We start from the raw sequence: 23,138 nt of genomic DNA on the forward strand, positions 1-23,138 counted from the left end.
TTATACATACATACATGCATATATTTCCCCATGTGTATTTTGGTAGCCACCCACCTATTCCACCTATACCTTTAGTTGGCTTCATAAATTTCCTTGATTATAGCAACATATACTATTTTTAACATTTTTTCACACCCTGAAATTCCATAGCTATTTTGACCCCTTATACTGTGTTTTTTTAGGTTTGCAAGAAGCTCATGGCCATAGGAAGGGGCCTATCGCAAATCATGTAGTACTCCAAGATATATTTCAAACGAGGTATTGTACGCACCAAAAGGAGATCACATGACCAAGTTACGACCCCGGGAAGTTGGCTTCCTAACTAACCCCAACGGGACCCACAAACTCTTGGTGTTCCATATCTTGGGGTTAGGGTTTTGGTTTTTTAGGGTTTCCTTTTTTTGTTTAATAATAAAAGGGTCCTTGAGCCTCATTGTAACATAGTTTAGAAGCATATACCCGCCACATCTCTTCTCAGAGATAAGCTACCATCAACTAAGTTAGTTTATTTCCTTTTTGCTTGTAAGCATCTTTGGGTTCTTTGATATTAATGAAATGAATATATATTTGTGTTGCAAGTTTGTGTTTATATTTATATATGTATTCTATTACCTTCCTGCATAAGTCTGGATTATATATATATATATATATATATATATATATATATATATATATATGTATGTATGTATGTATGTATGTATGTATGTATGTATGTATGTATGTATGTATGTATACAGAGAGAGAGAGAGAGAGAGAGAGAGAGACCAAAACACAAGGATCTAAATTGTTGTTGGACAATGAATGATGGGAATGTTTTCGTATTCCTATTGTCATTGTTCTCTTCATATCTTTATTGTTTACTTTAAATTTTAGTTTTTTGGTTGTTGACTTTGAGCATAGCCATGCTATCATGTGTTGATATTATGCAATACTATTGTGATATTTTCATTCTTCTTTGTTTCTTGTTTCTTATTTCCTTTTGTATTTTGGTCATGTTTAGCTTGTTGGGTGTGGAATGGAAAGAAAAGGGTGCTCTCGAGAAGAGCCAAAGTAAAATCCCAACCATAAGTGTAGGCCCTTGGTTAAAAACCCGCATGTAAGATCAATGACAGTTTGGGGGGGAAGAAGAAAATACTAGAACAATTAAGATGGTCCTGGTTGAGTCCACATGAATAAAAGGATAGTGGCATGATATCTATGGAAATAGTAGCAAAGGGAAGTTTTCCCAAATTTTAATACAACATGGTTGAGATATGTAAGGTGTAATGACACTCTGCAATATCAAAAAAATAATAAAGGTTGAAAACTTATAGCATATGAATAACATGGATGTAGGCATGTGGAGATAAATAAATTGTTGAATATTGCAACAACAAATATGCCAACTGAAAGCGTTGATAATGACAATAGGTAAAAAGGTAAAAAGAAAAGTATTGGGTAAGAATTCTATTGGTTGAGTTTGATTTTTTTCTTTTTTGAGTTAATGCATGCTCCGCATGAATACCAGGAGGTTTTCTAAACCTTAAACACACTTGTGAGTGTGCTATATTTTATGAATATGTGAGAAATGGAATGAATGTATGTAATGTCAATTTTTTATTATTTGACAAGTTATTGTTGGGAATCATTTTTGTGAAAAGATGATTCCTTAATACTCATAAAAAATATGATGAATATATGAATGACATGTTAGAGATAACACAATAAGGTTATCAAATAAGATCCCCTGTTGTGTAAGGGATCCATGGAGCAAGTGTGAATTTTTGTTGCTATTTATTATTATGATCATTTATGTGTCATGTTTATACTATTTATGTGACAAAGAAATGATGATTTTGGTATCAATGAATGTACTAACAACTAATTGGATTCCTTGGTCAATCATGAGTGTTAGCTATTTTCCACTCTATTATATTGAGAGCAACCCAACATCAACTTACCTCAGTCGTTGGCTGGAATACATCCCCTTTCACCTTTTCTTTCACTTATATGAGATTTATCCCATGTTAAAACAAGGAAATTACATAATTAAGTGATTTCATATAATTATTTTTCCAAATATTATAAGTATCAGATAATAATTATTTCATAATTGACAACAATTGAGAAAAAACTCATAATTAATAAAAAGGTTTCTAGAGGCTTAATTTCTCAAGTAGATCAACTTGACCCACTTGTGTATGAGTTGGCTAGGGGTCTATTATTGGAGAAGATTCCTAACTTCTCTTCACCCTGTGCATCTCATTCATCATTTTTGGGAGCTCTTTGAGTCTTTATGTACCACTCAAAATTCTTAGCCTCTCTCCCCAAGAACTTGGCCTCCTTTAATTTTCGTTTCTAGGATATTGTTGTTCCACTATTTTTTATCTACTCTTCAATCATTAAGCCTGTCACTCCTTGAGAAAATTTCTTCCTCAATCACAATGTGTTTTCACCTCACCCTTAGGATTATTTTTTAATTCCATTAATCCAAAATACCTAACCCTAATCCCCCAAGTGATTGATGACTAGGATTATATTTTAACCCTCACTTGATATCAATGTTTGAGATTACATCTAAGTCACTTAAATAATTAAACTATTATACTTAGAAACTTGGCTTAATAGTCCAAAATAATTAATTAATTTAATTATTGTACTTTTCCTAAGTTAGAAAAGAAATCATAATGACACTTATTTTTCCCAAGCAAGCAACTCTAACAACTTCTACATGCTTGACACTTGACCTATGTAGAAGCACTTGTTCGAGCTATCATCATTGACACTCACAACCGATTATCCAAAGGAAATTAGGAATCCAATTTGGGGTAAGGTGCAATTGTTGCATTATGATAAAATGGAAGTTAGTAAAAAAAGGAAGAAGAAGCAATGGGGAAATTTAAGCCTCCATTAAAGAAAATTAGGGTACAAAAATACAATGTCATCTATTTATGGATCCTTTTTGTATCTCAAATAATTTAGCAATATGATAGTTGTTGAGTGAGAATTTAAGTGTAAGCATTGTTAAAGTCCTTAGTAACATGACATTGGCCTTTACACCATGCATTCCAAGTCCTCCATTCAACACGTAGGGCATTTGTGACTTGAAGGTTCAACACTCACATGACATGTCTTGATTTAGGCATGTGTTGTGTCTATTTGACACCATGGTGTCCTAAAGTTAGCTAATGACTAATATCTTGTGCATTGTTATTATTCAATTACTTTCCAACCAATGATGTTTGGATCTTAATGCACTAATCTTAGAGTTGATAAATTTTAATGAAAGTGATTTCTTGAGGGGTCATTTATCACAGCAATAAATACAACTTTTACTTACATATGTTGGAAGAGGATGTAAAGGTGTCAATATTGGTGGGAATATTCATGATTTTGGTTATGAGATTTCTCTACCCTATTTTGTTTTGTTATTAATACTTCCATATAGCATATACTTTTGATTATAAAATTAAGATAAATAAATTATGATAATGTGCTCTCTCATTATGTGTTTTTGTTATATATATATATATATATATATATATATATATATATATATATATATATATATATATATATATATATAGATAGATAGATAGATAGATATATAAAGTTTAATTATATTATATTATATTATATTATATTTATTGTAATTTTCTTTTTCATTTCTCAACATGTATCGAAGTTTTATAAAAAGTAAAGTTTTATCAAATCAATTTCTTTTATAAAAAACAAATTTTATATTGTAAATAATAAGGAATTTCTTCAATCTATAATTTTTTTAGGAGTTGTCTTTAGTGCTACCTTTTGGAGTTTCAAGCTCGGGCATTTAAACTTGTGGCGAAATCTTGATTTTTGTTATTTAAACTAGTTTTTTGAGTGTATATATAAATTCAGTGTCCCTGAAAAATCCCTAAATCCACTGAAAAACTTCCAAAAAATTACCCAAAAACATTTCAATTTTTTTATATTTAAAAAAATATATTAAATTTAATTATAGTAAAATTTAAAAATTATATAAACGAATTCCCCTATAAATATGTGTACGAATTCCCCTATACATATGTGTATTATGTATAAATAGACTGTTGACATTTGATTTTATCAATAATTTTGCCCACACATATATATGTATAAATACACTGTTGACATTTGATTTTATCAATAATTTTGCCCACACATATATCATGCTCCTCTGCCTCTTTGCAGCTTTTTACGTGTCAAAGTGTTGGACAACTGTATGTTCATGTCCAAGTGGCTGGCAGGGAATTTCGTTGGAGTCTAATGTCTTTTACTATTGTTTCAGTTATTTTTGGGTCAGAGTAGTGATTCTTAGGAGTTGTATGAATAAGGAAGTTGTATTTTATTTTTTTTTTAGAAAAAAGTGGTTTTTAGTCTGATTTTTTTGGTTGTATGTATAGATTTAGTATCTTGGAAAATCCAGCACTTCGATTGCATAAGATTATTCATTAAATTTGTGATTTCAATAAATTTCGGTGAAATTTTAGGGAAATTATACTGGAAAAACCCAAAATAAAAACTTCCAAATCACACTAAATACAATTCCTTTTGGAAATAATAATTCTCGAAAAATTTACATTTTCTTGAAAAAAAATAATAATCGTTCTTTAAGTTGTATAAACAAATAGTTTATATGATAAATGTTAATTAAAAAAAAATATAAATATATATATAAGATCATTTCTTGAAATTTTTATATGAATTTGACGTTAACGCCAACTACGTTGAACAAATTGGCAGTGAGGAAGAAAAGTAAGAGTCGAACTGAAGCCCTGACAGAAGAGGGACGAAACTTTGTAGAGTTCGTAGAATATCTTTATATTAAAACCCAGATGGAGTGTAGTCAGAGCGTAATCAATTCATTCCGTGAAATTTGAATGTAAGATTTGACTGAAATTAAAAGCTACAAGCCAGTAAATTAGATCATTGAAAATTAACAAATTAAACTTAATCAAGATTAAACACACAAATCAACTGATCAAAGAAATGGTATTGGGATTGAGATTTTTCCTTGTTTACATGTTCCAAGATACATTTATCTAATTTTTCTCACTTCATTTTCGCCTTTGAAGTCCAACTACAGTGGTTACGACTAAGGAGATGTGCAAATATTTAGATTTTTCTTTATTTTGTTGTTAGTAACTGTTTTTTAATCTTTTATTTAGGACTATTGGGATTATGATAGATAAATTTGTAAGTTTTTCCAGTTAAATATTTTTAAGTTTTTTTATATGGATCATTACTATAAGTTTTTTTGTTGGGTTAAAAGTTATTTATCATTTTTTTATAAAAAAAAAAAAATATTTTTTAATATTTGTAATTTATGTTTAATTAGTATTTGAAGGATGTTATGGTATAATTTTGACTATTTTGTAAAGGAATTTTAGAATTTCATTTTAATTATCAATAAGTATTAGGTGGATGGTAGGAATTTAATTTCAGTAAAATAGTCTTGTAATAATGTCAAATTAAATGTTGAGATTTATTTCAAAAGTAGTTATGTATTGACTCATAATATTGTAACAAAACTTATTTACAGGTTAGGAATCTCCATGATAAAATGGGGACTAATCTCCATTGTTAAGAATCTTGTTACATGTTTTGTCAAATATGTACATGTTTAAAATATGTATTAATAGTTTTTATAGTTAATAAAACTAATAATTTAAAATAAAGCCATAATTTAATTAAATTTTGTGATTTTTTTTATTTAAATATTTGGTAATATGAAATGTTGTTTAACTTATCTTAATTAAAATTAAAAATTAAAAAATAAAATTTATGATTTTAATTTTATTCTAGTAATATAAAATATACCATAACATAAATATTTTGAGATATAGATATATATTTATCTAGCCATTTCATTTATATAACTATTATTATTTAAATTTACTTTTCATACTTATATATTAAAATAAAGTTAACCTTTGTTTTATATTACGAGTATGAAACCTTTAAGAGTAAGCCTGCAGAGTTTCATATAACTATATTTTATCAACTTTGTGTAAAAGTAAGCATCCAGAGTCTCTTTTATGATTGAGTGTTTAGTGCATCTGAATATTAAAAAATTTAAGGTCAATAGCATTCTACAGTTGACCACTCAGAATTGCAAAATAATACAGAATTGTTAATGAAGATGCCTAGGAAATAGCACTATTAATGAAAGCGCCTTATTATTTGTGCATGCTTTAAATTATTTCAATTTGCGTTGTGAACTGAAATTTAACTTATTCTCAGTTTGCAGGTTGGCTTTATTTTCGCATTTTATTCATCACGTCTTTTATCTTCCTACCCCAACATAGCCAACCATTTTTTATCCATGTTATGGCTCTGTAACTCGTAATAAAGCGACTCTAAGAAAAATCATAAAATTGAATAAACCACATCTCTGTTCATTTCAAAGGGAAAAATTGGTAGGGTATTATATTGTTTATTGCTAAGATGGAAGAATGGACGTATCATAAGTTTGGAAGGTAATGAAGAATTTTTAGAGGATAACTTAGGAGTTCGCAAATAATGAGCAAATTTTGGAGGTGGGGTAGTTAATTGGATAAGTTTTGAGAATGATTTGTGCTTAGAGTGATCAAACTTTTCAAGTGTAGTGTTTTTTTTAAGTGTAAAACACTAATTTCCAAAAGACTTTTTTAATTTAGGAGGAATATTAGAAGTTAAAATAGGTTTACATTAGTTTATTATATATATATATATATATATATATATATATATATATATATATATAATGAAATTGATAGTGAACTATTTTATTTAAGATAGATATTAAAATATTTTATTTATGATGTATATTAAAAAATGATTATTATTAATGTTTTTTAAATGTCATATGTCAATTTCATATTGAATTGGGAAAGAATTACACATCTTTAGTTTTTTTTTTTAATATATTTAATTGTTTTTTACATACAAAATTGATTTTAAAATACTTTATTTAAGATCCATCTTGATTTTAGATAGAGGAATCAAATCACTTGAGGTGTAACTATTTCTTATGTTTTCTTCTCCAAAATAGATATAGATTTAAAGTTAAGGTCTATCAAGGGAAATGTTTTATCTAAGGTGATTTACTAGCATAGAACAATTGGTGAATGACTGTATGGTACATTATTAAGTCACTCCTCTCATTTCGCTCAACAATTCAAAACCCTATGAATAGTCCAATGAATAGCGTTACGGCAACACATACTATTTAAATATCATTTGGCAAGTACATCCAAAAATCAAAATAAATTACATACTTCGTTAATAAATTATTGAAATGTTATAATTATAATTGATCATGATGAAGAAAAACATCCATAGAAACCACAATTTTCTTAATTTACAAGATCAAGTAAATTAGTAGTGTGGCAAATATTTTGAAATTTAAAATTAATATAATTCTAAATAATTGTTATTGTGTATAGAATTTAAATTCTAATTTATTAAATATTTTTATATTCACATATATTATAAAATAAATAAAGTATATAGTTATTTGATTATATGATTATTTTTGAATTTGTATATAATGATTGAATAAATATTTAATATCTAGTAAATTTAAATATAATGTATTAAGTGTATATATGATATTAAAATACTTTATTTATGATAAATATTTTTTAAAATATCACAACTAATTATACATTTAATATAAAGAAAATGCATATTTTAATATGTATTAATTTTATTTTTTATTAATGCTCACACGTCCTAGAGTAGATGGTGATGGGGTGTTTTGCTAAGGCACTCCTTAGTGTAAAAATCAATAGTTTGAAACTCCTTTAGGTTGGTGTCATCCAAAGTCCATGGGTCATGACTACTCAAGCCACACGTTATGCATATTAGTGATGTCAATACTCACATAACCGGAGGAACAAAGGTCATCTCAATACTCACATCACTTGGAAAACAAAAAAAATATTCTCTATTAATAATTTACAAAATTCGCCACACTTTACAACCATGAAAACTATTGTTCTATGCCCTACCTTTGGAACTTTAAAGTTTGATAATAACTTCTATGAGGAGGGATTAGACATGCTTGAAAGGCAATGGTCTTCGAAATTTTCTAAAGGAAATTTGGAAGCTAAGATTAGAAGAGATAAATTATGATCTTGGAAGCAACAACGAAAATGATTGATCCTCGAGTTTGATGGGGCTTTGAAACGGAATCCAAGGGTGGCAAGAGGGGGAGGGGTGCTTTATGGCCCCTAAGAACTTAAAGTTGTAGCGTATTCACGGTACTTAAGATGCATGAGAAATAACCAAACTAAAGTTTATCTCCTCTCCTAAGAGATTTAGTTAGCAAAAAAAAAAAAGTAGCCTCTTTCATTGTTTTGGGAGACTCTCTCCTTACTCAATTTTTGGTGAAAGGTTGGGAAAAAACATTAGAAAGTATCATGAAAAGAATTAGGAAAGCAATGGAATGTTCTCTTCAATAGCATATTTTCATGTTTTTCTAGATTTCAATAAAGATGTAGACTTATGTGTTAATGAAGGGTGTAAATTAGGATTGGGAAATTTAAAAATCAATGGTCTAATCAAGCCTTCTCCTATTCCTTAAGTTAAATGAATTGACATTGCATGACTAAGAATGATTGCATTATCAAAAAATTATATGAAATGTAAATTTTGTTTTATTGGTGTGTTAGTTTTCTAAGTATACACCTACATAACCTCGTTCTTGATTGTCCATTTTAAAGTCTCTTTTGAAAATTTGTAACTTTACTAGATAAAAAGACTTAATAATTTTTTTTGAAGATATAATTATATACTACTTGATATATTTGTTATGATTTAGATACAAAATTGTAAAAAAAAAAAATCTTTCCATGATTTAAAAAAAAAAATCTATTTATTTACTAATTTTATTCTACTTACAAAAAATTATGAATAAATAATTGGTTGAAATAATTTGATCGAACCCAAAAAATGAAAAAAATGAAAATCATAAATTGAAAATTTCTCTCCTACTAAAAATTAATGTGTAACCTTTCCATTATCTTTGACTTCAAAATATTTTCATAACTACCCCATTTGTAACAAATGGTTTCCTTTGGCATTTTAATTTTGCACTAAATAAAAGATTGGCATGTTAATGAAAACTTTTTTAATGTGTAACCTTTCCATTATCTTTGAGTTCAAAATATTTTCAAAACTACCCAACTTGTAACAAATGTTTTCCTTTCGCATTTTAATTTTGCACTAAATAAAAGATTCGCATGTTACTGAAAATTGCTGAATGGTTTGGTAATTTGTTTGAAGTTATGCTAAACAATTGTAAATAATATTGAGCCCTTATTGTGAAATCGTATGAAATTGCAGGTTTTACTTGAGATTCTCTGGTAAATGATGGTTTTTATCTTATGGCATTGCACCGTTTATGAGGATACTTGATGTCGATGTTTTTTAATAGAGAGTTCGTGCATTGAATCTTTTTAAGCATAAATTATTGTTTTTTAACTATTAACATCATGTGTGATATACTTTTTGTGATAGTTAATTTTAAATTGTTGCATTTTTACAAAGACTGAATTATAATCTTAGAGTTACCTACGTGGAGTGTAGTTTTTTTTAATGTTATTTGTATTATTGAGTAATATTACATGCTATTTAATATCTTTCTGTATTCGTGTATGAGGGTTGATAGTTTTTTTCCACATCATGATTTGTTAAATGAGGGATTATATTTTTTTTGGTTCATTGTGAATATTTATGTTCTGTTTGTGTTTTTGTCTTTAATAAGTTTAGGAATTATATTAATGGTGCTTATAAGATAAATTATAATACCAATTTTGGCATTATAGGTAGAATGTGTAACGATTTTTTTTGTTATTCCTTGTGTAATTTTTATTATGAATTGTAATTCATCTAAATAATGTGTAAATGTAAATATTGACTAGGTTAGAGAGTGGACATAGATCGGTGTTTGAGGAGAAGAAGTTGTTAAGGGAAGCCATTAAATTACACTATTCATTTGATATGCTACCAAATATTTTATTGGGTTCAATGGCATGCACAAAACACAAGAAGGTGGAGTATGGGGTTCCTAAGTGGAGGAAAAGCCCCATACCACCTCTGTCCTTTGGGGGGGCGGGCGGGTTAGGGGGGCACGGGTGTTGGATGGTCAACAAATAAGAGACAGAGGAGTCGTAGGAGGGAAAAAGGCGAAGAGGAAAGAGAAGGGGGCATTGAGATGATATTTGAGCAAGCACATAGAAGCGAGTTGTATGATGTGTGTACATGGTATGCTCCACGTGCATAGTATAGTAGCGAGAGAACTCATGAAAGGAGAACGATTGGGAGTAGCATTGGCATAAGAGTAGGAGAACACACAGAAGTGTGGGTGAAGTAAATGCGAGAAAAGAAAAGGTGGAGACACTATGTGTTCTAGAGGCCTACAAGATTGAGCACGTGGAAACATTGTGTACTCTTTACTCTTGTTTAGTAGAGAAGAGACTCTGTGTCCTTTTCAATACTTTTAAGTAAGAACGAGGAAATATTGTGTGCTTTTGATGCCTGTTAAATAGGTGGAGACACTATGGACTATGAATTTATGAAGTGTTTAGCCTAGTGGAATCACTATGTGCTCTGGGTTCCTGTAAGCAAGTGGAGACACTATGAGATTTAGATCCCTAGGTGATCTGGTTGATTGGAATTGGTGTGAATTCCCTTGAGCACTTAACTCCTTTAACTATGAATCCAACTCGGGGGTGGTCAGCTAAAAGAAAGATTGCAATCCAGTTGACCTAGGGTCAGGTGGAGAGTTGAAGTCCCTCCCTCAATTGCTAGCCTCTTAAGTCAATGAGATAAGTATATCCACTTGTATATGTGTGGTATCCTGAATAATGAACGAAGTTGTTATGCATGATAATAATCATCATATCAACACTATTATGGAGGAATGTGTTATTCATGGTTTTTTATAATAAGATGGTTATGTGGATGTTCTCATGGTTTGAGGGACTTGTAGATCCTTGTGGTTGTTGATATGTTCTTGAGTTATAGAGCTATTTACATGGTCTTGTATGAATGCTTGATGTGCTTAGTTAAACTATTATTGTGTGTGATTTCCATTGTTTGACATGGTCACAAATATTTGAGTGATTAACACTATTGATTATTCTTATGTTTCAATGTATGTTTCATCAATGGATCTAATAATATTGTGTGAGACCTATGATTTTCTTTAATATGATGTAGTTGCATATGAGTTCATGCAATAGTGTTAGTCGTGGCTTGGCTTGTTTTTGTGCAAGTTAGTGGGCATGTTGATGGACTCATCTATCATATTATGGTGGTCACTTAAGTCTGAAAGGTTGGATTCCGAATGGAGGTTTCATTCATGTCACGATAATGATGTTGAGCATTGCTCGACACTAAGAAAGGATTCATAAATCCATTGAAGTCCTTAAGGCTTCTAAGCATGATCATTGCAAAGCAACATGCTTGTATTAGTGTTGGGTATGGAGCCCGATTATCTTCTTGATTCAAAGGCCTCATTTCAACCACAATTATATCTTAGTCCTTGACAGGGCAGTGGCAGCAACCACCTAGCCCCCCCCCTAGTGGGGGTTCAGGGGCAATGCCACCAAATAAAAAATTAGAGATAAAATTGCCTCGTAAAATATTGTAATTTCGTAGTCCATCTTGGTTGTTCATTAGGCAAAAGATATGATGATATAAGCTATGTTAATTTAAGGAAACCCTTGGTTTATATGAGGGAATTGTATTACAATTTTTTATTATTATGTTGTGTAAGAAAAAAATAGGAGATTGTGTGAGAGTGAAGAGGAAGTTACAATAGATTTGTTGTAGCTTGTATCACTTCATTTTGTTGGATAATATAAAAGGAAGGATTGGTTGTTTCTAAGTGGACTTAACCCAAATTGGGTGAACCATGTATATGTGTGTCTCTCTTGTTTTATGCTTTTATGCAATATTTTATGTATTTCATTGCTCTCTTAATTAATTTCTAACAACTAGTATCAGAGTCGAAGGTCTATTTGGCAGATAAACTCACAGGAAAGAAGGGTTCCTAGTTTGGGTGGGAGCAATGGCAGAAGATGACAGGTTTAGGTTTGAGAAATTCAATGACAAAAACTACCAGCTATGGAAGATGAAAATGGAGGATTATTTTTATGAGAAAGATATTTACCTAGCATTGAGCAGAAAAGCAAAGAAGCTAACAAGTATGAGGCGCGAAGAATAGGAGATTCTTGATAGAAAGGAACTTGGAACAATATAGTCATGTGTGGCAACATCAATGGAATTTAACATTTCAAAGGAAATAACAACAAAAATTCTAATGTCGACCTTAGCCAAACTATATGAAAAACCCTTGGCCTCAAACAAGGTATTTCTTATGAAGCATTTATTTAATATGAAGATGTCAGAAGCGAATCTATTGTTCAAGATTTAAATGAATTTAACACTATTACAAGTCAGTTAAGTTCTGTCAGGGTAAGTTTTGATGATGAAGTTAGGGCTCTATTGTTTCTGTGCTCATTTGCCAGAAAGTTGGAATGGCTTAGTCATGACCAATAGTAGTTATGTCTATTGATCTAGTACTTTAAAGTTTGATGATGTTTTTGGTGCTATCATTAGTGAGGAAAAGCGACAAAAAATCTTAGGTGACAGAACAAGTAATGCTTTGATTGTAGAGACTAGACAAAGAAAACTAGAAAGAGGAAAGAGCCCAGGATATTGTAATCAGTCAAGGAAAGGTAGATCAAAATCTATATTGGGGATAGTGTGCTAGAAATGTGGGAAGAAAGGACACCCGAAGAAAGACTGTGAATATCGAAAGGGAAAAGAAGGAGATGGAAATCAAGATAACAATTAAAAAGTGAATGTAATAGGTGATGTGTTGCAAGATGATTTGATTATTTCACTAGAAAATATTATTGATGCATGGGTGGTAGATTGATGGGATTCATTCCATGCCACACCTTATACGAAACCTTTTCATGATTAAGTTCAAGGATATTTTGTACAGGTTTGTCTGGGTGATGATAAACCCTATAGAATTATTGGAATGCATAAGGTAATTATAAAGAAACACAATGGAAACCAATGGATACTGAAGAAGTTAAGGCATGCTCTAAATCTAAAGAAAAAACTAATTTCAATAGGGTGGTTCGGAGGTGAAGGTTATGTAACTACATTTACAAACAAAACATGGAAATGCACTAAAGGAGACCTCGTAATAGCAAAAGGAGACAATGTTGGTACATTGTATTTATACAATGGTATTTCTAATTTTTATAATTATTTAACCTCTATAGGAGAACATACAACACTGTGGCATCATAAGCTTGGGCACATGAGTGCGAGGGGGATGCAAATTCTTCACTCATGAAATTTCTTACCAGGTTTGAAGCATGTTGATTTGGAGTTCCGTGGGAATTGTGTTTATGGAAAATAGAATAGAATTAAATTTCTCAGAGATGGGAAAGAAAAAAGAGTGAAAAATTAGAGCTTGTGCATACATATCTATGGGGACCAACTCGGGTATCATCTCTTGGTGGCTCTAATTATTATGTTACTTTTATTAATGATGCGAATAAGAAAACCTAGGTTTATTGTATTTTAAATAAATCAGATGCCTTTGATACTCTTAAGAAATGGAAAGATTTGGTTAAGAATGAGACATGAAAGAAGTTGAAGTGTCTCATATTATATAATGGAGGTTAATATTGTTGAAAGGAGTTTCATTATTACTGTTCATACCATGGAATTCATAAAGAGAAAACAATTACAAGAGCACCACAAGAAAATGGTGTGTCAGAAAGGCTGAACAGAACAATCATGGAGTGTGCAAGTTGTATGAGATTACATGCAGAACTACCCTTACAATTTTGGGCAGATGTTGCAGATATTTTTGTTTATCTAATAAACAAAGGGCCTTAAATTTACTTGGATGGTGCTATTCAAGAGGAGGCATGGACAGGTAAAAAAGTAAATTACTCATTTCTAAATACTTTTGGTTGTGAAGAATTTGTCCACATTAATAAAGAAAACAAAAAAAAGCTTGATGAAAACTAAAATAAGTGTACCTTTACTAGATATATGTTAAAGATTTTGGTTATCACTTATATGGTTATTAAAACCATAAAATCATCAGGAGTAGAGCTATGTTATTCAATAAAAGGGTCATGTTCAAATATCAGTTGCAAGGAAAGAAACAAGAAAAAGAAAAGATAGAATACACAATGTTTGATTAGATCACATAAAAAGTAATTTCAAAGGTGATAGGAAATCATAGTGATCAACAGTAGCAAGAAAAACAACACAAAAGGCACCTCAAACTCCTGCTAGTGTTGTTCGAAGATCTACCATGATAAGTAGACCCCTTGAATGATATTCTCCTTCATTATATTATGTATTGTTGATTGATTCTAGTTAAACGGAAGGATATGAAGAAGAAATGTAGGTGTTGTTTCTCCTACAAACAACCCCCTGGTTGAATAGAAGGGTCAGTTCTTAGGAAATCTTAATGTCTCTTAAAGATAAATTGATGTTTCTCAAGAGAAAAATATAAAATGATATAGCTCTAGTTCAATTACCCTACACAAAAGCACATAAAATTATATATATTGATAGTAATGTATTCCCAAGACTTGATGTTCAATTATGGTGGTTGACACATAGAGAGTGTAGTTTCATTGGTCATTATAGTATAGGTGAAAGAGGAAATACAAGAAGAGAAACTCAGTGTAGAGGGATGGATAGACAAAAAATCCTATGCACCGAATTCCAATAGAATCACGTTAAGATAGAGGAAATGAAATTCAGAAACCATGGAATGCATATTAAGACCTTCAATCCCACAATTACACACACCATTTTCCATAACATAACATAGGCAAATCTATTATACAATATTGAATTCCAGCAACTACAACTACACAAATATTTCGAGGAAAGAAACACATATGAAATAATGAACAAAGAAGGGATCCCATACTACACATCTCAATGCTTGGAATCACCAAAAACCTCTTCATTAATATTCAAGAACAACATACATATGATAAGCTCCAGAACTTGCAAAATTTGCAGAAAATCTATAGCCTATGGGATGGAAAATATAAACCTTTACTAATGAGTTATTCTTCCCTTTTATAGGGAGAGCCCCAACAAAAGTGGTTACAAAAATATCTCTGAGTGCTCCAATTGTCTAAGATGCTCAACTATGTGAGTGTGACAATGGCCTAGTTGTCCTAATTATTACATAACAAAATTTATTCCTTATTAAAACTAAATATTTAAAAAATTCCACAGGATAAAATTGTAGTGATGTCTGAAATGGAAAAAACTTCATGGATGGCTTTCTCGATCTCTTGATGTGGACCCAAGTTTAATTAATTGGACTCGTGGTGGGTTAACCAAATGATTAAGCCTTTTAATTTGGATTGAATCTAGTGTGAGAGTGTGAATAAGGCATTGTAAGTCATCCTTAAATTTGTGAACTCGATGTAATCTAGTCTGGCCACGTGTTGGGAACGGAATGCCTAGGGTAAATTTTGGGGTTAAAAGCCAAAGTTTTGGGGTTAAAGGCCCAAGTTTTGTATAAAGAATGTAAAGTATCTGAAATTTTTTGTCGCGAAGTGTGAAGATGTAAAGATTCATCAAGGGTTTCCACCCTTAGTTTATGTAACTTGTGTCGCCTTTATGAGATCCACACTTGGTCCACAGACCATGGGATTGTATAAAAAGGAAAGTCTTAGAATAGTCTAAGGCAATTTTTAGTTTAGTTCAGATATGTTTTGAAGAGTGATTGATGTAATGGATCTCTGAGAGCTAAGAGCGATGAGTCTTAGCATAGGAAAGAAGCTTTGTAGTTGTGTGCACAAAGGCTAATGCTAGAAGTCTACAACTGAGTGTGCAAACCCCTACAGTTGTGTGTGCAGGGTAGCTAGACTCTGTAGAAAGAGAATTATTCTGGAATTACCTATGTATGAGCTATTTTACTTCTGTTATGAATGCATGCGATTATGTTATGTTGAATACTAGGTTTATGATTTAATGTTGTATTGATGCGCGAATCTATGTGTTTTACTTTGTTATATGAACGTAAGTAGGAATATTTGCTTACGTGAAGATAACCATAATGCATGTTGAAGTTATCCACTACTCGAGATAATCTAGGTAAATACAACAGTGTCTGAATTGCTTCTTTAGGGTACGCGAAGGATGATCGCAGACCTTTGTGAAGGTCTCGAACCCAAATAAGAGAAGTATATTGATAAGCCATAAAAAACCTATCAATCTGCACGAAGGAAGGGTTAGGGTATAAAAATACATCACCATCTCTGGGTGTGGAAACTTGGTTCTTGCATGCCCCCATACTACTTCGAGTGAGACTTCAGTCACTGCTTTATGGATTGATGCCAAAATGGCTAGTACTGTAGCGATTTTCTTGGCTAGTTAATGTTGAACTTGGGTCAGGGCCCATCAAGCCAATAAATGGTTTTGTTTCCGGGACAAGGATTTGCATAAAGAGATGTGAGATATCGCTTCACTGGAATCCAGCTAAGAAGGAGATCGAATATTGGTTGGATAGGAAGATCCAAGAATTCGCAACAGAAGATAACATGAATCCGTGATTGAAGAATAGTGGTTGGACATATATTTGTACACAGAGATATACAATATCTTCTTATGTTCCTTTCCGGTCACGTTGTATGAGTGGATTGCAAAATTGGTAAACGGCCAAGGAAGTTGGAGGCTTAATGGTCCAATAGTCTGGACCCCGGAGTTAGTGCAGGGATTAGAACCCTCTGAAGATAATATAGCATGTGTTATCGATCATTGGATCAATCATATCATAGGAGGTTTTGTGACAGAGTTCATGGTTGACACCTCAGTCAGTTATAGTGAAGCAGAGCACCGCTTCTTCAAGGGGCTGCGAGATAAGTATTTAAAGTCTTTAAATACTTGGATTAAGATGCTCTTGTGTGAAAAATAGGTTATACAAATACCTTGATGTTTGGGGCTACGCCAACTGGAAAGACCTTCAAGAATAGAGGGAAAATAGGCCCTGAATATAGCCCACTAATTGAACCTCCTCCAAGTGATGACGAGGAAGCAGCACAGGCTTCTCCACAGAGCGTTGTTCAGTTGATAAAGCAAGGGTTCTTGTGAATACCCCATCCACCCACACCACCTCCATATTCACCTCTACCACATACACCTTTGCCTACACCACTGCCACCTTCGCCACCATTCAGTATGGCGAACTCAGTGAAGCTACCTGTGTTCAAGGGCTTGGGAAATGAGGATCCAGACTAGTTTTGGTTTGTCGCAAAGGCTATATGGGAAGATCAGGGTATCACAGATGATCAAATGAAGAAAGAAATGTTTGTTAGTGCTCTCTAGGAATGCACACTAATGTGGTACATTAAGTATTGCACTAATAACCTGATGTCTATGTTGGCAGATATCCAGACCATGTTGAATAAGGAATTCAGTAGACCTAAGTCTAAAGAAAAATCAATTGTGGGATTCAAAGAGATCATGATGAAGCCTGACGAGACACCCTGGGAATTGGATCAGAGATTGAAGTGTACAATTCACGAAGCTAACATGAATTTGATAGATGGAAAGCAGCACGAATGGTTTGTGGCTTCACTCATACCTCATTTAAGGGTTGCGCTATCATAGCAAAAGATTGGGACCCGGACAGAAGCTCTAGAAATTATGATGAGATTGCATGAGACACCGATGCAACATGCTAATCTCGAGGTTCAACAGATTCATGCACAATTGCAAAATATTTTCTTAGAAATGCTGAGTCTGAAGAAAGATAGAACAGCTCAGCCAGAGGTGCACAAAGAATTTTGGTGCATGAAGTGCAAAAGTCAAGGGCATGACAAAGATCATTGTCTAGTCTTCGTAAATTATGTCGCAGTAGGGGGACCAATGCCTTTAAGGTTGGAAGCTCCAACAGGGCCAAGTACAGGGCCCACGCTATGGTGTGCTATCTGTTAGGTAGGTGGAAAACATGCGACAGACAATTGCCATTTGTTGTAGAAATTCTTACAGACACTGCAATAGCTCTTCTATAAAAAATTTCAATCGGTGGGTCATGATGAGCGCAATTGTCATAGTTACAAGTTAATGATGGATATAACACCCACCTATAGGGTGCAGGTAGAAATGCGGCCTTCGAAACAAGGTTCTCGAGGAGCACAAGGCGAATATCAAGGGCGTAGATGAGGCCAAGATGGAGGAGGACTTGGTAGAGGTCGGGGACATATCATTTTTTACAACTGTGGAGGACCCGAACACTACGCACGAGACTGCCTGAATATGACGTGTCTGTCATGCCGCTATTGTACTTAGTTTGACCACACAACTAAATATTGTTGAGTATTGCTGGATGAGATACGTGAAAAGGGGGCGCAGCCTGCTCAACTAACTCAGAACCTACCAATTATGAGGGTTGAGCCTAGCAAAGAGGATCCCAAGGTAAATATTGTGTTGTGAAGTGTAATGATGACTGACAAATATAAGGGTAAGCAGCCTGAAGAAAGTGAATGGGTCCATAAAGCTCCAGAGAAGGAGCCCGAGTTTGATCTAAAGCATGCATAGGAAACATTTATGGAAGCGAAGAAAAGTTTTGTTGACGCCTTTAACTCAGGAAGTTAAGACAAGCCAGCTGAAGAGATGGACCCTTCCATGCTTACTACTTTCTTGGAGACCTGTATGAAATTGTTGCATGATAGCAAGGCTGTGAAAGGACTATAGGAACTGATAAATAAGTGTGTTGGGAAAGAAAACACTCCTAATGGACCATGCGTAGTCAGGAAGATTTGTAAGCATAAGGCAAGAACGAGGAGTGAGATGAGGCTCACTGCATAGATAGGAGAATACAAGATGGATCAAGTAATTTTAGATCTAGGGTCAGACGTGAATGTCTTGCCTAAACAGATCTGGGAGAGGAAGGAGAGACCTACGCTGCAGTGGTATCCGATTCAGTTAAGAATGGAAAATTAGCAAAAAATCATCCCCATGGGAAGATTGCATAGAGTGACAGTTGATATTGAGGGTGCGAGCGCATTGGCTGATTTTGAAGTGATAGATATTGTGGATGACAACAATCCCTACCCTATGCTCCTTGGGATCAATTGGGCCATGGACATGAATGGGGTAATCAATTTGAAGAAAAGGAAGATGATATTTGAGAAGAAATCGCTCTGCGTAGTAGTGCCACTAGACCTTGCAGAAGGACTGCGCTATATTGAACCAGTCCGCGATTATGAAAGTGATGATGATTTGGACCAAATTTATAAGATAACAGCTCGAGATCAAGATTGGGTGAATCCAATAGCATATGGACGTATTTCTTGGGACTGTGAAAGTTCCTACACATCATATTCAAATGAGGAGTTGGAGCACTGGCATAGTCATTGCATGAAGTATCTATGCTATGCTGTAATATGATGAGCAAGTAATTGGGCTGTGTATCATTAGAGGTAAGAAATCTTCCTTACTATGATGGTCTAACTAATTTTGATAACCTTTTCGATGCATTCAAAAGAGAAGTGCCAGAGAAGCATTGCTTTCATGCCTTCGATTGGATGTTGTGTGATATGCCTACAAGATGGTGGGGCACGTACAAAGACAGTTTTGATGATTGGTGCATGTACAGAAAGATGATGGGATTTCAGTTTGGTCACCCACAAGTATAGATAATAGAGAAGTATGATGGAAGGAATGACCCACACGATCACCTAGCCAAATGGACTAAGGTTTATGGAGCAGAGCCTCAACCTGAATGGGTGCACCTATTTTGTCATACTTTGGATATAATACCGATGAACTAGTACTTTGAGACAGAGCTCTGCCATGGCACTAAAGAATGGGATGTTTTGCGACAGGGATTTTTTATGAAGTTTAGCTTTGAGGATGGGTTTGAAAGTATTAACAAGGCATGCAGGAAGTTAATGCAGCAATCATCAGAGTACTGCAAGATCCCTTGGACTTAATTCAACTGAATTGGACCAATTGGCTAAGCCATGCGCCGGAGTGCTGCAACGTGATTTTCGAAGAAGAGGATGAGGACCCGAGGAACATTAACATCCCATAGACTGAAGATCACCGCGAAGTTGAAGGACCGCAAATTGAAAATCTAGATATCACTGCACCACTAAAAACAAGACAAGTAAACATTACGATAGAGGTAGAGCCGAAGTTTGAAAATATTAGAGACTACTGAGATGACATAATAGTAGATAAGGTTGCTGAATTTCTCCGCGAATACCAGGACTTGTTCCCTATGACCTAAAGGGGATAATATGAGACATGGGGGTTATGAAAATTACATTGAAATTGAACGTGAAGCTGATCAAGTAGAGATCTTACTGCATCAATCCGAAGTATAAATAAAGAGTCTGCTTAGAGTTGGATAAAATGCTTGCCGCAAGTATTATTGAACTGGTTGAAGAATCTGATTGGGTAAGCCCAATAGTAGTTCAGGACAAGGAATAGAACGATGAAATAAGGATATGTGTAGACCTAAGGAAGTTGAACGACGCCCATGTACATGATCCCTTCCCAACCCCATTCACTGACGAAGTGCTAGATAATGTAGGAGGAGAGGAGGCATACTGGTTCATGGATGGGTTCTCAAGGTACCATCAGATCAAGATCACACCAGAGGATAGAAGTAAGACGACCTTCGCCATAGAGTAGGGGTGCTTCTAGTATACAGTAATGCCTTTTTGGTTGAAGAACACGCCGATGATATTTTCGCGCATGGTCATCACGGTGTTTAAGGAATTCACTCAAAATTTTCTGGAAGTATATTTTGCTGATTAGACGTATTTGGGTTGGTGAAATCCCATGTAGCTAATTTACGCTTGATGTTGAATACATGCCGAAGGTGTCAAATTGTGCTCAATTTGAAGAAATGTTTGTTCTGTGACCCTTTTGGGATCTTGTTGGGTCACGTGTGTTTCTGGGAAAACTAGTATTCCTAGATAATGCTAGCCCTCTAGGTTTGGCAGCTACCCTAGAAACAACAGTTTATAGCAATTCAATGATTTATTCTATGTGTAACAGATAAGAGAAAAATAATGGAACCAACCTGGAACTTCCGCTTAATCCCTTGCTTGATCTCTCTCTCCTTTAGTAGATATTGCAACCCCTCCCCGTACTTAACATGCTTGGAGAGTACCTATACAAGTACAGCAAAAAAGAACCGTCAAAGCATCATGATATATTACAACATAAACATTATAGAATCAGATATATAATGAAAAAATGATAGCATTCACAAATGATAACATTCACAATTGCACAATCATATGGGAGAAAACTTAAAGAGCTTTATTAAATAGAAAGGAGGATTACAACCTAGTTGTCTAATCTAGCACCATCCTCCTAGCTTCAATCCTTCTTCACCTCATGAAATAGCAAGATCACTCCAATAATAATACAATGCTCTCTCCTCAATTACAAACTATCAGCACTTACTTGCAATTCACAACATTTCAGCCTCTAGATCTCTTGGATGAGGGATCCATTTATAGATGTGTGCAAGGGTGTGAGTCATCCATGGGGTTTGATTAGTGTCATTCCACTTGTTATAATTGGTTCCACAAGAGAAGGGATTGGATACTTTCATAGATCCCTTTCTCATCCTTAGGAAAATTCAGAGAGGCAAGTGGCACAAGAGAAGTTTCTAGAAGATTCCATGAGAAACCACTTAGCAAACTATCCCGGAAATTTGTCCATCCTCTCCCATCACACCCTATAGAAGGCCTAATCAATATGAATCTCACCCTGGCAGTGTACCACTCAGTATGCATCGCACTTTTCCAGTGGAGCAGTCAGTATGGTTCAATTTAGGCAATTTCTGGATGGTTTCTCAGATGGAACTTTTGGGGAATGATGTATTCAGATGACTATGTTCCTTTAGGGTATGAAACAACTCTTTTATGGGTTGATGAGCCCTAATACATTGACATATAAGTTTGGGGTTGATGTGCCCAAATATGTCTATAACAACGTGGTATGAAAACAAGGCTTGATTGTCGACCCTGCTAAGATCGCGGTTATAATTAATTTGGAGGCACCAAGAAGTGTGAAACAGATGCATGCAACATCGGGGCATACATGATACTATAGAAAGTTCATCAAAATCTATGCCCAGATTACTGTGCCGATGGAGAAGCTGCAAAGGAAGGATACCATGTTCTGTTGGAATGAAGAGTGTTAACAAATCTTAGATGTGGTTTTCTTTATTACCAAAGTATCCCAGTTCACTAGTTTTTCAATATCTAGTTTAGCCACATGTACATAAGAGGTAGAACCTTGTTTAGTTTGATATAATTTTATAGGGATCATAAGGCTAAGCTTCTCCTTGATAAAAATTCATTGGTTTGATTAGTTCCTCTACCTACGAGAGAGAAGCTTGTATTTTCCAGGAATGGACCTACTTCGTTTTTCATTTTAAACATAGCCTAATGCTTCTTGGAAATAAAATGCATATGATTTGTACTTAGGTATTGTTTGATGTATTCTAAAGAAAAAATAATCATGGTTAGAAAAGTGTGGATTTGATAAGGTGGAATCTCACAAGCATTTACCTTGATCTTTATTAAATCCTTAAATAAATACCATTATACAACTTTAGTGTATGGACTAAGTTTAATAATATGCTTCATCTCAAGAAAAACTGTGGGTGGATATTCCTCAAACATTATAGAATAGACAATTGACATGAATTTATTGACATAATCTCAGAATACTAAATTTTGAGGCTCTTTTCTAATAATATGAGTCTAGTTGATAACAACATTCGGATAACCTCCCCGTCTCGAAGCTTTACATGTAGAATGGAAAATTTCTAAAATTGAAAATATAAGAAAAGATAAATTAAAAAAGATTGATACCTAAAATACTTGGTCAAGTTGTATTGATAGAACTACAGGTTAATAACATTTTCATTACACTGGTTGAAATAAGAATTTCTTTACATGGTAGATAAATGTTAGGAATCATAGGTTAATTTCATCAACTGAATAATCATATTCATACCCTAGTAAAAAACACACCATAAACATCACTTGCTTAGAAAATTGAGGGAAAATGATGGGAGGATATGATGGTATAGTTTTATGTAA

This window comes from Pinus tabuliformis, chromosome 7 (assembly GCF_031772625.1).
Source record: "Pinus tabuliformis cultivar Carrire ecotype Pingquan chromosome 7, CPIR1, whole genome shotgun sequence".
NCBI classification, from domain to species: Eukaryota; Viridiplantae; Streptophyta; class Pinopsida; order Pinales; family Pinaceae; genus Pinus; species Pinus tabuliformis.